This window comes from Electrophorus electricus, chromosome 11 (assembly GCF_013358815.1).
Source record: "Electrophorus electricus isolate fEleEle1 chromosome 11, fEleEle1.pri, whole genome shotgun sequence".
NCBI lineage: Eukaryota > Metazoa > Chordata > Actinopteri > Gymnotiformes > Gymnotidae > Electrophorus > Electrophorus electricus.
Window position 1 is genome coordinate 9,657,056 of NC_049545.1, and position 6,000 is coordinate 9,663,055.

The window sequence follows — 6,000 nt, forward strand, 5'->3', positions numbered from 1 at the left end:
ATTAATTCACTGCTTAATAAATATATGGCATGCAGTGGTCAGAAAATCACTTCTTTAATAATCATTCATGTCATGGACATTCCACATATCCATACATACAGTATATAGATTTGGGAAAATTTGGGGAAAAGTGGCCATCATATAATTTTACACCAAAATAAGAGTGCTTTTTTAACCACAGACAAACTAATATCATCTACATGCTGTTGTGGTTTCTAGCAATGACATCACTAAAGATGCTATTAGCCAATTTTTTTTTTCCTCAGCAAGATCATGCATGTTAACAAATGTAATACAAATGAAAAAAACCTAAAAACATCATAAAACAAACAAAATCTCACAAACCTCTGAGCAGACTTTTGGTAGCAATGGTCAAGCCTCTGCTTAGATCGGTTTCACTGAAGTAATTTAATTTAAAAGGAGAAGCTCCTTTAAACGATTTAAATTGTAGAGCAGCTGTATTGAAACAGAAAATTTCACCATATCATTAATAATATCCCAGTGAAATGCAGTTTTCACAAACAATTATCATAGAAGAAACCCACATGGCTTGTCCACTGACCTTTCTCATTTATTTCTTTACATCCATCATTAATGTCTTTTAAACATTCATTATGAGTAGCAGACAGAGAGTGGAGGGACCTCGTCCTGGACAAGGTCTTTCAAATAGCTATGCAACCTTTAGCTAGTGCTGTAAGCCGCATTTCACCTGCTTCACATGACTCATGACTTGAGGATTTCAAGGATTTCATTTGGAAGTTGGCTATACCCCAGGAGATCGTTTTCAACTGTCCCAACGATCGCTCTGTTTTTAAAGATAGTAGCACACCACATCTCGCTCACCTTTGTTACACCAGTGGATACTGCTGAATGCCAAACTGCAGATTGCCCATATGTCATTGCCTTAAGACAAGGCCAGGCCCTCTCTCTCTCTCTCTCTCCACCAGCTTCACATCACAAGGGATAACCATACAGAGAGAGAAGGAGAGAGGCACTCACTATTGATGAGCTGTCTGATTGACACTGCTGTATTTAACCCAGTATTCAAAAGTTGGATCAGAGACACAGTGTGCACACAGTATGATTTTAATTGTGACATCAGGTTGTAGCTGGCAGTAGACAGCAGCATATTAATAGAAACGGTATCATGCTCTATAGAGAACCTCCTGTATACTTACTGCTCATGATTTAGTATGCTTTCTGGACTGGCTATAAAAATGTGTGGAAATGCCAATATTTTTGAGATGTCTTACAGGTTTGATTGTAAAGGATATCAAATCAAAGCTCTGGGATAAATTAAATACAGTATTGAAAACAGACAAAATGTAAATAAAAAAAATGGAGAAACGTATGAAAACAATAAATTCATATATTAGCACTATTAAATTATATAGTGCAGGTTATAAAATCACCATGTGTAGTCCTTGCATATAATTATTTCTGTGTAACCAAAGTTTACCATGTGCACAAAGCATCAAAAATGCATGACAGATTATGCAATCACATGTCAGAGGTTATTGGTAATAATGGTTTATATTTCACAATATTTGTGCATGAATCACCCCAGGCTTTCATGGTTACTCTGCTACAAAAATCACATGCAAATTCATTGTAACATAAGATGAAATTATTAGAAATCTTTTATAACCCTAGACGTGTAGTGAATATGGAAAACCACAACAGTAATTATCACCAGGCTGTGTTGAGCAAGCTAAAAGATTGTTTATACATTTTGCTTCCAAATGCAAAAAACACCACTTTTACTGGATTCCAAATAATGGCCAACACCATGTGCTAGCCAGCTGAATTCTACTTCACCTTCAAGTTGTAAAGCTGATTTACAGAGATGTGTTATTATTTAGCATAATTCATCTCTCTGTCAGTCGCACACTGGAGGTTAATAGAAATGCCAGCATGTTCACTGATTTACTTAGTAAAATGTTCATCCCAAGGTTGGCCTGAATGATTGGAGACTGAGCAAGGAAGAGGAATTCATGTATTATGTAGAGAAAGCTGATGTGACCTTGAGCCATCGCAGGCTGAACGATATATTAAAGCTGCCGCCATCTTTCCCTGGCTGAAAATACACCTGAAGCATTTAACAGTGTTTTACACAACATTACTGATGCATTTAACAGTGTTTTACACAATATTACTGATGCTTTGCATGAGCTGAGCTCATTTTATTTGGTCATCCATTTCAAAAGAGCATCTTAACGACATCGGACAAGAAGCGACATTTACGACATCTGGCTATCCAGTTCAGCTCAGGCAGACAATTAATAATCACATAGTCATTGATACAGAGAGAAATAAGCATTCATTGCCATTTGATATCTGCTCACAAGAGCATTAATAGCACAAAGAAATCTCCATGATCTCATTTATTACTGCTGATATATTGCTAGTTTATGCGCAACAAAGCAAAACACTCTGTGTTGTGAGAGAATAGAGAGAAAGTGAAGACCATGTATTCTGTTGAAAAGGATGTGGCTTCTGAACTGTTTAGTGTAGGCTTTACTGCAGCAGAAGGCAGAGGTCTTGTTTTGGCCTACAAGCCTGCTGGATGTTAAATCTTGTATCAAACCATGTATTCTGGGAGAGGATTGCCTTGAGCTCAAAGGTGAAGTACATGAGAAACAATATTTTCCCACAGAGGAAGATGGGCAGTGAATCAATACTCTGCCTGTTAGTAAAGCTTTGGCAACCTTTAAAATATCAAGTGAAATTGATTTATTCAACACTGTCTATATTCTCAAATTATATTAGTCTCAGGTCTTATCTAGGGCCTGCTCTTGACATTTTATAACTACATTCTTCCTAATGGTCTCTCTTCATTATAAGAATGCTCTATATATATATATATATATATATATATATATATATATATATATATATATATATATATATATATATATATATAAACAAACACATAAAATGTAAGTCTGTGTGTGTGTGTGTGTGTGTGTGTGTGTGTGTGTGTGTGTGTGTGTGTGTGTACAGATTACTGTCTGTGGCTTGTGTTTTTCTAGTTTGTGCCCAAAAAGAATGCTTGAAAAGAGAGGCCATATTGTGGTGCAGTGTTTAAAGGGAAATAATTAGGTAAGACATTATGGCAGTACTTGCTGATGGAGGAAATGATAAGGGAACACTATTCCCTTTTTAAAGCACAAAGTCCATTCTGATATAATTGGTAGTGGAATTATTTATGACATTAATTGCCACATTATCGACTGCCTGTCAACTTCCATGGCAGTTCGTCCATCTTTCTTACCAGCGAAAACTAGCTCAGCCTAAAGTAGACTGACAAGCTAATTACACCGTCTTTCCCCCCAATGACAAACGCTACTCATCTGAAACCGTGCCGGAAATAAGGCTCTTTCTCTGTGCCTGCCCTTTCCTGGGCTGTCTGCCTGGGCTAATGTCTCCGCGTGTCTGTGGTAAAAGATGAGGCTCTGAGCTCGGAGAGAATGATCAGCTCCTCATCTCACCTCTCCCTCGTCCAGTTAGCGTGCTATCAGCACACAGCTGTCAATCACCAGTAAGGCAGCAAGCTCCTGATTTGCATTCGCCGTGTCAATCATTCACAGAGAGGAGCCTAATAACTGGTGACTGTGGGCGATTTCCCAGGGCTGCTCTGACAGGCAGCCACACTGGGTGTTGGGATCAGAGCAGGTGAGGAGAGGCCTGTGGTGTGCTGCACTGACTGGGCTTCCTCTGAATCTCCACTTAGGGCGACTACACAGGCCTGTGCCAGAGCAAGGCCTCCCTGAACACGCTATCATGGTTCTGTTGTCATCACGCGCATGTCTTCTAGATGAACGCCCGGCACCCCTTCCCCAAAGCCCCTCAAGGAGCAGTTTGATATGGTTTTGTTTAAAACAAAGTCTACAAAAACCAAAAAAACCCATGACACCACTGCCCCATCCTATTCCAGTAAAGAACAGTTTAGAAAATTGTTTAGTCCTACAGTAATTAATCCCTTTTCCTCATTTCATTATTTCATGTTCCATGAACACTTTAAGTTCTATTTGATAATGCAATCTCCAGGGTGGCAGAGCAGGCAGGGATGGACATAGAAGTTATTCTTCTCCATCCAGTTGGCGGTGTTACTGTAGACAGGTGCCATCCCTCCTCTCCTCCTGTGCCCTGCGCCCGTGCTGGGAGGCTGGAGCTCGTCGCTGGTGCTGCAGCACTACTCCGGCGAGGAACTTTAGTGGAAGCTGCACACACATACGCCCGCCGCCTGACGCCTGCTCGCCCGCCCGCCCGCCCGCACGCGCGCGCGCTCCTCCCCCGGGTCACAGCCTGAGTGGGGCACGCGCTCCGTTCCGCCGCCCTTAATTAGTCCCCATCATGTGCCCCCTCCGCCACACGCTCGCACTGCCGAGCTCCCCCACTCACATACAGTACACATGCTTGGCAGCATATGTCTACCCTCTGCACTTGCGCCTCCCTCCTAATGCTGTTTATATTTGCGGAGCTGTTGAAGATGAGGCCGTGACGAGGATGGGAAGTGACACTCACCAAATTCGGTATGTCCCCCAGCCTGCTCCGCCGGCTCCGCTCCTGTCAATTCGGGCTACATCAGCGGCACTGGCTCAATGGCAGCGTCTCTGACACATGTCACAAAGTTTTAAATGTCTGTTCTTTTCATTGGGATGGCTGGGTGAGCCAGCCAGGGAAGAGATGACATTTTGTGCGGTGAGGGGGGGTGGGGGGGCTTGTTGTGGCTCCTTCTCCCTGCCTTCTCTGGCTGTCACTGGCACTTTCCTGTGAACATATCACAACAGGGACAAATAAACCTTGTCATTTAGAAACGCCCGCACTAGTGACCATGCTCTCCGGCAGCACGACAGGAGCAGTGCGCAAGCACAGTCTCATAGGACCAAGGACACACACGCAAACACATGCACACGCACACGCACACACACACACACACACACACACACACATTCTGTAGAGAGACACAATGTCAGTGTGCGCACATACATCGCACTCACACACAGACATACACACACACACACACACACACACACACACCAAGACAAATACACACACACAGACCAGCATATATGCAAGCCACACATACACAAAGCTCGTGACCCACAGTCACGCTGCTAGCCCACATGAAAACATTTCACTGGGCTATGTGTGACCTTTCCCCGAGAGCATGCACTGGAGACTGATGCCCTGCACCCAGCCTTCCTGTAATCTCCCCTTCCGCAACCATCTCCCCGAGTGGCTCTCGCTGCACCTCCCCTTGCTGGCCACCAGCTCCAGGGCAGCAAGCTGAGGAGAGCGCACGACGCACTCACTTAGGGAGCTCAAAAGAAGCATGCGGTGGAGACGGGAAGACCACGAGCATCTTCATTTTTTAATGAAACTGAGGTCCCATTGGAGAACCAAGCATATCGGAGCTGATCAAAGCGGAGAGGTGTAAAGTTTTAAGCATGCAACAAGAACCCTACATTTTAGCTTATGGGAAACAGCCACAAGCCAATGCATGTAAATTCACAAATTACTAATAATTGCAGTGGATACAAAAAAAATATTATAAGTGTATCATTTTCAATACCTCATATTCATGTTGATAAATAGCTATATCCATAGTTAGAAATGATCAGGGATTCTTGTAGCTAGAAAAAAGAGGGGATGAACTTCTCTTGAACAACTCAAAAAAGCTTAGTAAGATAAATAAGCACCATGTAGCTTGTGTTATGTTAGGACACCGTTAGACATTTGTACAAACACATCTTACTGCAACTCTTTGGTTTTCCTTGTGCAATTAACCATTGTCTTGCTTTGGTGTAGTGAGTTTCACCTTTATCATATATGAACTTAAAAACAACAAAACATTTGGATTATAACATAAAAAATATTGGATGAATGTAAAAAAAAATATATTTTAAAGCTTACTGTATCTAAAAAACCTTTCACCTAAAGTTTTGCCCATCACTTGGGAACCTTGTTTCTGAAACACAGCAAAAGCTGTTATGG